Genomic DNA, 13,554 nt, shown 5'->3' on the forward strand with positions numbered 1-13,554 from the left:
TAAAATTTGCAACAAAGAACTCTGATCTATTAACCCTGTATTGTACTGTGCTTAGCCTACATGTTTTATGGATGCATATTTGCTGGTGTTAATTGTTGTTACACGTGACGAAGTTTAAAGGGTACTTTCACCTATTTAAAAAAAAAATATATATATATATATATATATATATATATATATATATCTTTCTCATTCAAGGGTTAAGTTGTTAAAACTATTTCTAAGCTTATTAAATTTGCAAAGGTTTATTTTGGTTAATTTGTCAAAGTAATTTAAACGTGCTTACTTTGTTTTTAAAATCAAAGTTAATTTAAGATCAGATCATTTGAGTGTTTAAACGGTTTTCTTGGTGTGATATTCTATAGTCTATATTTAAAAAATAGGCTTCTCACATGGCCTTCACACATTTGTCAAGAAATTCATAATTATTCACCTTTGGCTACTCACATTAAAGCTAATATTTACACATAGCCACATAAGTACAACACATGTCCAAGCCATTCAAGTCACCTCAAAATGTCTGAAGCAAGCACTGAAAAACTGCATTAAAGATCCTAAAGCACCTGTTAGTGAAGCTACAGACAATGAATCTGCAGACCAAGTAGAAGAGTTATGTATAAGTGAAATACGCCGAACCCTCACAGAAAAGGGAAAAGAACTTCAAGAAGAAATACTGAAGAGTGGAAAACGTCGATACAGAATCACCTATGAGAAGTGGAGGCATCACGCAAGATTAGCAAAGGAAATATTGAATGATGAAGCCTCAAATGACGAGTTGAATCAGCTCATTGAGAACATTCAAAACACCTGCTCTGAAGTAAAGGTCATTTATGAAGAGTTACGAAGAATACAAACTCCTGAACAAGACCAGCGGCGCAGAGTTGATAAGTGTGTAGAACTTTCAGGATTCATTACACAAAAGGCAGGTAGGCAACTTAAAGGGCTTACAACAGATGACAAGATGATGAACCTTGGCCTGATGTCGGACCCATCCTAGACTCAACAGGTTCAATGTCAAAGCCAATGTCTAATCGATCAAAATTTGGTTCGGCTAACTCTAGCTCCATCGCAGTCAGAAGAAATGAGGCTGCAGCTGAAGCTGCTGCATCCAAAGAAATACTGGCAGTATTGGAAGAACAAGAGAAAGAAGAGACTGAGCTGCAAAGGCTACTGGCTGAAGATAAACAACGACAAGCACTATTTGAGGCTGAAAACCTAGCTAGATAGCAGACTATGGAAGATAAGCGCAGAAAGATAAACCGCCTAGAAGAAGTGAAAAGGTTGAACACTGCAAAGGCTAGAGTAAAGGTCTATGATCAGGCTGAATAAAATGTCGAAGCAGTTGACCTACTGTATGAAGTTAAACCTAACACAACTCAAGCCTTTCATACCTCAATCCCCTCATTCATCCCTCAACCTCTTCCAGCCCCAACTCAAGCCCTCAATGCCACAAGTTCTCCATTCATTCCACAATCTCCAACAGTTCAAAGTCAAAATCAAGCTTCACCAACTTCAATGCCCACGCCTCACGCGCAGAACAGCTCAGACTTCATCAATATACTTGCAGAAGCTATAAGTGCCTATCGTCTTCCAACACCAGAGCCAGCAGTATTCCCAGGAGACCCCCTGAAATACAAAGATTGGCGAATTTCATTTGAAACATTGATCGACAGAAAAAACATTCCTCAGAAAGAAAAACTGTATTACCTAAGACAGTACTTAGGTGGTACTGCAAAAACAGCCGTCGAAGGATTTTTCCTACTAGGCACAGAAGCAGCATATGAGTCAGCCTGGCAGCTGTTGGAAAAACGTTTTGGAGACCCATGCATAATTGGAAAGGCCTTCAGAAACAAGCTGCATGACTGGCCAAAAATTAATTCCAAGGATGCTCGTGAACTGAGAGACTTTGCAGACTTTCTCCGAAGCTGTGAGGCTGCCAATGGCCTACATCAAGACCTTGGAAGTTCCCAACGACTGCAATGAGAACCAAAAGATTCTGCTGAAGTTGCCAGATTGGTTGGTATCCAGGTGGAACCGCAAAGCAATGGAAGCAAGGCAAGCATACTCTGAGTACCCACCATTTAAAGAGTTTGTACATTTCCTGTCGAAAGAAGCAGACATCGCTTGTGATACCATCTCCTGAGTTCCCCTCAGGGCTCTCAAATCTGATTTCACGGATCACACCGCAGACGATAACCCAGTTTCCCAGGAAGACCTTCTCTTGTCTATTGTGAAAAATGGGATAAGGCAGAAGGAAAACGGACACTACGAACTCCCACTTCCTTTTAAGACGGACAAACCAATTCTCCCAGACAATAAGCAATGTGCTGTAAGCAATGTAATGTCGTCATTAGAGTGACGTTTGAGAAAAAATGAGCAGTACTACAAAGATTATGTCCATTTCATGAATGACATAAGAAGGGGAGATGGTGAGAAAGTACCACAGCCTGAGCTTGATAACCAACCAACATGGAACATTCCGCACCACGGGGTCTACCATCCCCACAAACCGGGGAAGATTTGTGTGGTTTTCGACTGCTCGGCGCGTTTTCAAGAAACCTCTCTAAATGATCATCTCTTGACCGGACCAGACCTGACCAACACATTGGTTGGAGTGCTGTGTCGATTCAGACAGGGTCCAATAGCCATCATGTGCGACGTGGAACGGATGTTCCACCAATTCCACGTTGCAAAGGAGCATCAAGACTATCTCAGATTCCGCTGGTGGGACAATGGCGATCTGGACTCCAAACCCTCTGCATACAGGATGAAGGTGCACCTGTTTTGGGCAGCTTCTTCCCCAGGCTGCTCCAACTTTGTCCCAAAGCATTTGGCATTGCAGGGTCATGGAAGGTTCAGCGAAGAGTCTATCAAGTTCATTCTGAGAAGCTTCTACGTTGATGATGGCTTAACAAGTGTCAAGTCACCTGCTGAAGCCATACATTTGGTAGAAGAATCAAGAGCCTTGTGCAGAACAGGAAACCTTCGGCTGCACAAATTTATATCCAATGACAAAGAGGCGACCGACGCCATACCATCTCAAGAACGGGCCCAAACCAAGGATCTAGACATGGCCCTAGGAGAACTTCAGATTGAGCGCGCACTTGGAGTCCAGTGGTGCATCGAAGCAGATGAATTCCAATTCAGAGTGGAAGTTAAAGAGAATCCACTGACAAGAAGAGAGGTTCTCTCTACCGTCGCCTCTGTCTACGACCCACTAGGGTTTGTGGCCCCCTTCGTACTAGTTGGCAAACAGATACTTAAAGCTTTCTGCAGAGATAAAGTAGGCTGGGACGAAGAACTTCCTGAGCACATTCTGCCACAATGGGAGTCATGGCTTCAAGATCTACCTCACTTAGCAGCTCTGAAGATCCCAAGAAGCTACCTACCATCAAGCTTTGGGGAGGTCCTGCAATACCAGCTTCACAAGTTCTCAGATGCAAGTTTTAGTGGTTATGGTGCATGTTCCTATCTTCGAGCTATAAGTAAAACTGGACAGATCAGGTGCTCTCTTGTCATGGGAAAAGCAAAAGTAGCACCCACCAAACTCACAACAATCCCAAGACTTGAGTTGACATCAGCTGTGACCTCCGTCCGCAACGGCTATGTTGTCAAAAGGGAGCTTGAGATTAAAAACCTGCAAGAGTTTTACTGGACTGACTCAAAGGTGGTTCTTGGCTACCGGAACAATGACGCCAAGAGGTTCCACGCATTGGTTGCGAACCGGATTACAAGAATAAAGTCTAGTACAAAACCTGAGCAATGGCGACACGTCAGCTCTGAAGAAAATCCGGCAGACTATGCCTCAAGAGGCCTAAATGCAGCCCAGCTTAAAGAGTCTAACTGTCTGGAAGAACCTAACTTTCTCTGGCAGTAGGATCTTCCATGTGAAGAAGAAACGGTGGGAGGAGTTGAAACAACTGACCCTGAGCTTCATAAAGCCCATGTTCACAGAGTCAAGACGAGTGAACTCGATTCAGTTTTGAACCACCTCAGTAAGTTTTCCGATTGGTCCAGAGCAGTGAGTGCTGTAGCCAGGCTCAAGCGATTCATCAGAGAATTCAAGATACTTTAGCCAAGAATGAACAAAGCGACTTGCCTTGAAGATAGAAGAGAAGCTGAAATCTTTATTACCAAGCTGGTGCAAGAAGAAGCTTTCGCTCAAGACATCCAGAAAATTCAGCAACAAAAAACCGACTCCCTGAACAAGCAAATCAAGTTGCACCATTTGGATGCATTTTTGGATAAAAAAACAATGTCCTCAGGGTGGGAGGAGGGCTAACCAGATCAGCCTTGTACTATGACGTAAAGCATCCTGCCATACTTCCGAAGAAGTCTCACATTTCAGCTCTAATAGTCAAACATCATCATGATTGTTTACAGCACCAAGGAAGAGGTGTGACTATGAACGAGTCGCGTGCCATCAGAGTATGGATTTTAGGATGTCTCACATCCTAAAATGTAGGATCTCACATCTTCAAGTGCGTAAAATGTAGAAGGTACAGAAGAGCTACAGAAGTTCAACAAATGGCAAATTTACCGGAAGAGCGGTATGTATCCCTTTACAGTATGTAAAGGGTGACATCCCCCCTCCCTTTACATACTGTGGCATCGACTGTTTTGGCCCCTTCAGTGTTAAGGAAGGAAGAAAGGAAATGAAACGATATGGACTGTTATTCACCTGCTTATGCTCAAGAGCAGTACACATCAAAACACTTGATGATTTAACCACAGACGCCTTCCTGAATGCACTCCGAACCTTTATAGCCATCAGAGGACCTGTACGCCAATTAAGGTGTGATCAGTGAACACATTTTGTTGGTGCTAAAAGAACATTTTGTGAGTTGCTCAAAGGAATGGATCAAGAACAACAACAAACATTTGGTTGGAAATTCGTAATGAATGTTCCATCAGCAAGCCATATGGGTGGGGTTTGGGAGCGCCAAATACGCACAGTTCGAAGCATCCTGACTGCCATTCTCGACAAGTCTACAAGCAGACTTGACACTACATCTCTGAGGACGTTTCTTTACGAAACATTGGCTTTAATCAACAGCAGGCCAACAGCAAGTGTTGAGCGTCTGTATGATCCTACCGGTCCAGAACCGCTTACTCCCAACCATATACTTACAATGAAATCGTCGGTTATTCTCCCCCCGCCTGGAGAGTTCTGCAACGAAGACCTGTATCTCAATAAAAGGTGGGAAAGAGTGCAGTTCCTGGCCAATGAATTGTGGCGAAGATCGAAGCGAGAATATCTGTTGAACTTGCAACAAAGGCAGAAGTCTTTCTTCACGAAACTCAAAGGTATATGACATTGTGATTCTACAAGACGACTGCTCACCAAGAAATGAATGGAAACTTGCTAGGGTTGTAGAAGCTCACCCTAGCGCAGATGGAAAGGTGCGAAAGCTGAAGCTACTTGTCAATAGCACCACACTTGAGAAAGGAAAAACACTTACCAGATCATTTCACCTTGAAAGGCCTATACACAAAGTAGTAACATTACTGGAGGCTAACTAAAGTCATAAACATAAGGTCACATACATTGAGACTTGAACGTTTTTATTTCTTTCAAGATCTTTGTTTAAAGGAAATCCTACATTCCAAAGGGAATTAGTGATTTGGTGGGAGTGTAAGTGACATTGCATAAATAAGTTTTCTTTCATTATGCACACTTAATAATCAATGCTTCAATTTCATGTAATAAATAAATAGATAATAATTCATGTTGGGTTAAAAGGTTAAAATGTTAATATAATGTATCTTAACCCATGTGTAATATGTAATTAGAATGTGTTTATGTGCTGCAAGCGCACGGAACTAATGTTTTTGTTCCTAGTTTCCCTACGTCAGTTTAATTGATGTAAAAGCCTGACCATGCGTGTGTGAATGTCCCTCGTTAAGTGCAGCGATATTGTTATAAGTTTGCCTCTGAAGTTAAAGCAGATGGCCAAGAATAAAAGGACAGTAAAAGAACCGTTTAAGAACCTCTTTTCACAACAAGCGGCCAGCGAGGTATTTTATTTACCATTTAATGCACTTTACCATTTAATGCACTTTATTTCCTGTTTTATTCATGTCATTTTCACATGCCAATTAGTGTCATATTTCTGTTTTATTTAGTGCATATGTTGATACTGTACCATTTGCTGATGTGCCGTTTTGTTATGTTTATTTGTGATAGTTTTCAAGGGGTAAATGAGGAAAGAGTGCCATTAAAGAACGCCCGTTTTGAAAGAAGCCAACCTGTGTCTGTGTTGTGACGAGAGCTACAGCTACGCTAAAAGCTAATCAGCCTTCACCTTAAAGGGGACATATCATACCACCAGGTGTGAGTGTGATTAGCCATTACAAGCCGTTTTCAAAATGTGCAGCATTGTGACATCACAGGTGGGCGTGTCCATCTAGATGTGTGATGGATAGATGGACACGCCAACCTGTGATGTCACAATGCTGCACATTTTCAAACCTGCTTGTAATGGCTAATCACACTCACACCTGGTGGTATGATATGTCCCCTTTAAAGCCTAAAGGGACGGCCACACAAAACTCACCCAGCTGTGACCGCCTACGGAGGATGTCAAGCACTAGAGTTTAGATTCTCTGCCCGAGCCCGAGCCGACCCGCGGGCCGGGTCGGGCCGATATTTTCTACCACTATCCTCGGGCCGGGCCTTTGATCGAGCTGATCATTGCTCTATTGGCCTAATCTGAGGAAAAATCTATGCCATAAACAGAAATATTATAGGCCTTTATTACACAGGTCTTCTCAATGCCGTGGAACGCTCCGTTCACTTGCATGGGTAGTAGTCCGGTAACTTGTCTTCGGTTGCTAAGCGACGTCAACGTCTTTGGCGGACTATTTCTCTGCTAATCAACACTATGAATGCTGGTAACGAATAAATTGTAAAAAGACACACCATGTGAAGTTATTTTTTTCGCTTTGGCAAGTAGCCGTGTAATAAGCGGGATAATGTATACAACGTCGCCGGTCATTATCGAAAATAAGCCCCTTCAGGGCAAGGCAAGACACCTCCGCTGGGCGGGCTCATCTAGCTGCGTAGGCGCGTTAGGCGCATTGGACCATTTTTGTGACACAATGATCAAGCGTCAGGTTAGACGCATTACGCCCGTAACGTGTTCAGTGTGGCCGTACCTTAAAGGGGACATCTCATACCACCAGGTGTGAGTGTGATTAGCCATTACAAGCAGGTTTGAAAATGTGCAGCATTGTGACATCACAGGTTGGCTCGTCCATCTATCCGTCACACATCTAGATGGACACGCCCACCTGTGATGTCACAATGCTTTACATTTTGAAAATGGCTTGTAATGGCTAATCACACTCACACCTAGTGGTATGAGATGTCCCCTTTAAGGGCTCGATGGTCTCCGTGGTTACGAAGTTGCATAGCGCATTACGCAGTTGTAGAAGTATAAACACCGCTTAACGTGCTTCCCTGCAATAAAACTGGACTGAATTGAGTTTATTAGGTTTTCACTCTCTCACTCACACACAGACTTCTACTATCACAGACTATTTCCATATCGATATTATCAGCAACCTTGTTTCGAGTGATTAACAGGCATGCCTGGACAGACTGCGAGCGAGCAGAGCTGCCGCTTATGTTTATATAACGTTAATGGGCTCACAGTAATGTTACTAGTAGTTGTGAGTTGTAGGGGACTGGGATGTTTATTACAATTTCGGGAGAGTATGCTGCCTTAATTTACCTCGAAACCAAAGCAGACAAAACCTTCTCTCCTCTCCGCCATGTGTGTGTGAGTACTGTGCATGCACAGCTTTCACTGCTGATTGGCTGTTACCCGTCGTGGCTCTGGGTGTAACCAGAGTGTGTAACCAATCAGATGGTGCTGTGGGTGGGACAATGCTGGAGACTTTTATTTAGTTATTTATTGATGTAGGATTACTAGGATCAATAAGGTTGATTAACGACGGGTTTAATCTGCTGAACTTGACGGTGTTAGCTACGGTGTTGGAGTACTGTGTCTGATGCTATAGCTAGTAGAAATAAGGTTGCTTTTGTTTAATTATACCCTTGAAAAGGCTGTTGGATTACATATATGAATAGAAATTATTCCACCCAAAAAAAATAAGCCATAATGACGAGCTTTGAAATGTTATTACACAAACAGTAGTGTCATTCTTTTTTTTCATAATGTAAGCTTCTGTCCACCCCTTCCCCAACTTGGCAGCAATTTGGCCATGTGGCAAAATTGTGTGGCCATTTGGCAATTTGGCAACAATTTGGCCTCTGGTCCCCATAACTCGGAAGCTATTGAGCAAAAAGCCGTTTTCCATAGAAAATGAATGGGATTCTTAAAATATTAAAATAAAATAGGAGGTGCAAAATATTAATTTTTAGTGAGGTGTGTGTTGTAAGTACCACATAGTAGGACAGTTTTAAATTGGTCTGGGGCCTCTGGGTTCCATAACTTGGAAGCATTTGAGCAAAAAACAATTTCCCATAGGAAATTAATGGGATTCTTAAAATATTCAAATAAAATAGGAGGTGCAAAATATTAATTTTTAGTGAGGTGTGTGTTGTTAGTACCACATAGTAGGACAGGTCTACATTGGTCTGGGGCCTCTGGGTCCCATAACTCGGAAGCTATTGAGCAAAAAGCAATTTCCCATAGGAAATGAATGGCCGAATATCTGTTGAATTTCTGTCGAATATCCAACCTCAAACTAACTTCACCACGGTGTGCCATTAGGGTCCGGTGGCAGTACATTTATGTAGATTGTGTTTGTTTACTTTGTATACCAAGATTATGAACTGATTATCAGGAGTCACAATGTACTTTTCTTTTATGTATTTCCATTGTTAGTAATTACCATGTGCATTAATATGTATTTTTGTGAACTGTGTAATAATTAGTTAGGCTGTCGACAGACATAGTGAATCCTACACATGTTGTAGAGCAGTGTTGAGACATGGCGGACAGAGCGTGTCATTAACAAATGTGTCGCAATGTCTGTGTATGTTTACAGAACCCAGTAAAAAACTATTCTTCAAGTCACTCTTGAGTTTAATTATTCAAGTGTGCTACACAGACATCAGAAACAGCGCATTCTGAAGGGACTGAAACAGAGGGGAATAACGGTAGGCGAGATTTTTTTCCCTAACATCTATTTCCAGCAAACAGCTTCAAAAACATGTTTTCTGGAAATCATACAATGTTCACTTGTTGGGAAAACACCATAATATGTCTCCTTTAAAAAACCTAATGGATATAGGATTCAGCTTTATTTAAAAAACAAGGTTTTGGGATGTTGAAACGTTAGCAATGTATTACAGCCACTTTTGTATTGTCAACTAGAACAAACAGCATATTTCTGTCTCATGAGTAGATTTTAAGCCTACACATGTTTGACTTTTTCAGCATGTGGACACAAACTCCCCCAAACTGATGAACACTTTCTTTATTGGAGCATTTTGGGCTGTGATGACCACTCCATTCTGTCGTCCCCTTGTTAAGGCAGGGAGCTACATCAAATAAATACATAAAAACTTTCACACATTTAAACACAAACACACACATACATACAATTAATTAGTTAGTTGAAAAAAAAATCATATTAAATGTCTATTTAGATTCTGTGTCATAGCTCTATTCACAAACTAGTGTGCCTAATTGCTAGCAATTAATCACTATGTTTGGACATTAAAACAAGTTACAGATAACATATAAAAGCAGAAAATTAAAAACCCAAAAATGACAAAAAATGAAATTCCCCAAAAATCTAAGCATTGTGTAAGCATACATAAGAAGACATAATGCGAATAAAAGCAAAAAGTCCACATTTACTACATACAATCAATTGCATACATTTATTGCTCACACTGTGCCTGCACAGAAACTGTTGTCGAGAGGGAGAGCAAATGTCATCACAGATAACCCAAGTCTATCTGACGACTCTCTGTCCATTCACTACTGAACTACCCAGCCTTCAATGGACATGGGAAACAAGTGTTAGGTCCGGTCCGTTAAAACAGCTTCTAATTCTTGTGATGTACACATACACCAGCACCAGTATGAGTCACTAAGAAATAATTACTGACCAGCACAGAGCTAGGAAAATATATACTTATATATACTAGAAAATATATACTTTGAAATATGTATACATCACATGCCTACATATGACAAGACAAAAAATATTTTTTACACTTACAAGATAACTCCAAGATGGTCACCAACCTATGCCACAAAACATTAGTTAGGTATGGAAAAAAAGTGGGTGAAAAGATAGCATGATGGGTATAAAGTTGTACTATCTGATAGATGATAAAGATCTCCCAGACTTAAGTGGAGAAAGAAATAGTTACATAACAGTACTTATTGTACAGAGTTATTTATGTAGCATAAAGCTACTGCTGACATTATGATACAGCAACAGTGCAATTACATTGTCCATTAATAGAAAAGCATTCTCTGATACTCCTAATTTATGCAAAGCAATTACCATTGAGGAGCTTTTTTATGGCCTCTGTCCAAGGGAAAAGCAATAATCAAATAAACAAAGGAACGAAAAAAATTAAATAGTTAGCAAACACTAAATAAATATAATGCAATTGGTGTATATTTGACCAGTAATGGTGCTGCTCTGTGGTCTAATGTTAATGTGTGGTAGAGCCTGAAATACACTTCTGCTTGTATGTAGAGGCGCACTCCCAGAACTTAACATCGCCTTGCTTATGTATGGGAGGTTCATCTCAACTAATCGGGATTTGATCAAGCAGGCAACAGGAGTAGTGTTATTTTTTGACAGCCAGAATAAATGAGGGCACCTGGTGAATTCAGAGAACTGTAATATCAGTTGGTTGTGATACAATTACAGCTCTCCAGCAGTACATTTGATTGGTTACTAGGAGTTTATAACGGTTCATTGCCCTCATGATCCACACAGTCCTCAGCCTGCTCGACCCCCCCTAACAAGTTACTTCAAGCTGAAGCACCTGATCTCTCCACTGGCATCCCAGTTAGCTGCAATGCCCAAATTTGGGTTGAACAACTGCGACCTGACTGAGTTTGAGGAATTGTGGGAGTAATCCATGTCCTTGAACCCCCCCAACTCCCTCTCCAAGCAAACGGCACGGAGTAGCGAGTAGAAATCTGAAAGATGATGTGATCGAAACAACAGTTAGCCAACATAAGGAGGGCAACGAACGGAGTGGAAAATACCGTTTTTCAGCACTCTGGATTGTGTGATGGGAGACATGGCAGCAAGATTTAAGGAACGAAACAGCCAACTTGTTGCTGTGTGCCTTTAGATTTAATTCTGCAGTAGTTTACTGTCGCATGCCAGTTTCTAAAGAGGGAAATCGCCTATCTACAGATGAAATATTGACTACACAGAATCTCTTCGATAGAGACTCCGGTTCACTAGCATCCATACCTACAGGATGATGGCCTTGTAGCTGAGATTAGTATTTAAAGCATTCATGGCAAGCTGCGAGAACTCTACAAGGTTGAACAGTATTCACTGAGAACAGATGGAGCATGTTGCACAGGAGGAAATCACAGCTGATTCACCTGGCATTCAAGAGGAACCTTACAAGCGTATTCCATGGGGAATGGAAGGAGGGACTGCTGAGGAGGTTCATCACAGCTTCAAGGTGTCAGGGTCAGAAGAGTCTGCCTGTTTGAGCATGTATTGTTTTGTTGCTTTTTGGAAATGCGTGGAAAATGTCAGTGATAAGCATATACACTATTTCATCATTGGCTTTGCTGCCAAGAAGAGGGTGTGATTGTGGGAATGTTTGTGGATGATGGCTGGTTTAAGCAGCCTCACCTGGCCGAGTCTGATTGGACTCTGGGGCTGGGTGAGGCGGCACGCCTGTTGTATAATTTACATACTTAAATACTTATTACATACATATTGAGTAATCAATGTGCACAGGTTAAACCAGCAATCTCCACACACACTTGGGGAGACATCTTCTGCATGGCAGTTGAGCACAGGTTGCAGTATGTTAATTTACTGCAACCTTTACACTAAACCGGATCTCTAACATCACCACCCTTTGTCGGGAGGAGCCCAATAGAAGTCACCCAGGTGGAGTTGGGGAGCAATTGGCTATGCTACAGTGATGTCAATGTTGTTTCCTTCGGTAGAATAGGTGCTTATTTTGCATTACATCAATGAGGGTGGGCAGGCTGACCAGTGTCTGCTTTGGTCATACGCAGCGTATTACGGCACTAGTGTGGCGAGACAGCTTGGTAGCTGCATCCAAGCTGCATTCTACTGCTAGCCAGCCAGTGAATTGTCCATGTTTATAGCCCATATTCTTGTGGCTAGACAGAGTCATAAGACAGAGGGGGACAGTTGTGCCCTCTGTCATTTCTGATGCCCCCTTGCCTGGTCAATCCTGCCGCCTTGGTCTGATCTTTTCCCCAACCTTTTGAGATAATCCTGAACCAATCAGCGCTAGGGCGAGGATGTTTTAGGAACGTCTATAAGCCTTACGCTGTAAACAACCCTCCTAAGAATCAAAGAAGGAGTGAAGCTCTGGCTCACTTTGCTATTGATGAATCCAATCGGAAGAAAAGCAAAAACATATATCCCTCTGAGAAAAGTCTTCAGGGCAAACGTCTTATTTTACATTGTTATTCAGTCAATTTCAGATAAAGCATTTGGGATTGGTGCACTTACGTGGTTATGAGTGCTGTTTGTCGTCTTTCTGGAATTTGGTAGTTTTCAGGGAGCGAGGCCAAACTGATCTTCAGTGAGAAACTGAAATGTGAACCCGTCCAGGATGAACCACAAGGTTGTCTTTTAATAAAATAAAACCCCGCTAGTCCATGAAATAATACTTAGTTTTGTCTGTGTGTAAAGCTTGCTTTCTGAAGCCATTGTGATGGGAATTATTGCACCCTATTGACCGGATATGATAAAGCCAATACCAGAGATGGGACAGTCACTGTTTGGCAAGTCCCAAGTAAGTCCCAAGTCTAAGCAGTCAAGTCCGAGTCGAGTCCCAAGTGAAGACAGGGAAAGGCAAGTCGAGTCCAAGTCAAAGTCACACCAAAGCCGAGTCGAGTCCAAGTCCCAAACTTTTTCAAGTCTTGAACAAGTCACCATGTATTTTTCTTGATAATGTCATTATTATGCTATTGATAATACTTTCAACATATCACTCTAATGTACAGTGTCACAGGGCTCTCAAGTTTTGAACTGAGTTCAGAATGAGATTTTGTCGGTGGGGGGGGATATTATCATGTGACTGCATACAAATGTGTCCACAGACATGGTGACAATGTATGATAGTAAGCATTATTGGCCCTTAACACTAATATTCAGAAACAACACTGCCTCAAAAGGCTATTGGCTTAAGCAACAACAGTAGAGGCATATACTTTTCCCTGAACTTTTAAACGTTGCAAACGTGCAAAAACATAATTATATATTTATGTGGCATTCAGTCCAATGCCTAAAATATATCTGTGGCATTCAGTAGGCCAATGCTGTGTTACAGTGTGTAAAGTATGACCAAGTGTTTCTCTCTGTTCAATAGATAGAACT

This window comes from Pollachius pollachius (genome assembly GCF_949987615.1).
Source record: "Pollachius pollachius genome assembly, chromosome: 2".
In the NCBI taxonomy this organism is placed as follows: domain Eukaryota; kingdom Metazoa; phylum Chordata; class Actinopteri; order Gadiformes; family Gadidae; genus Pollachius; species Pollachius pollachius.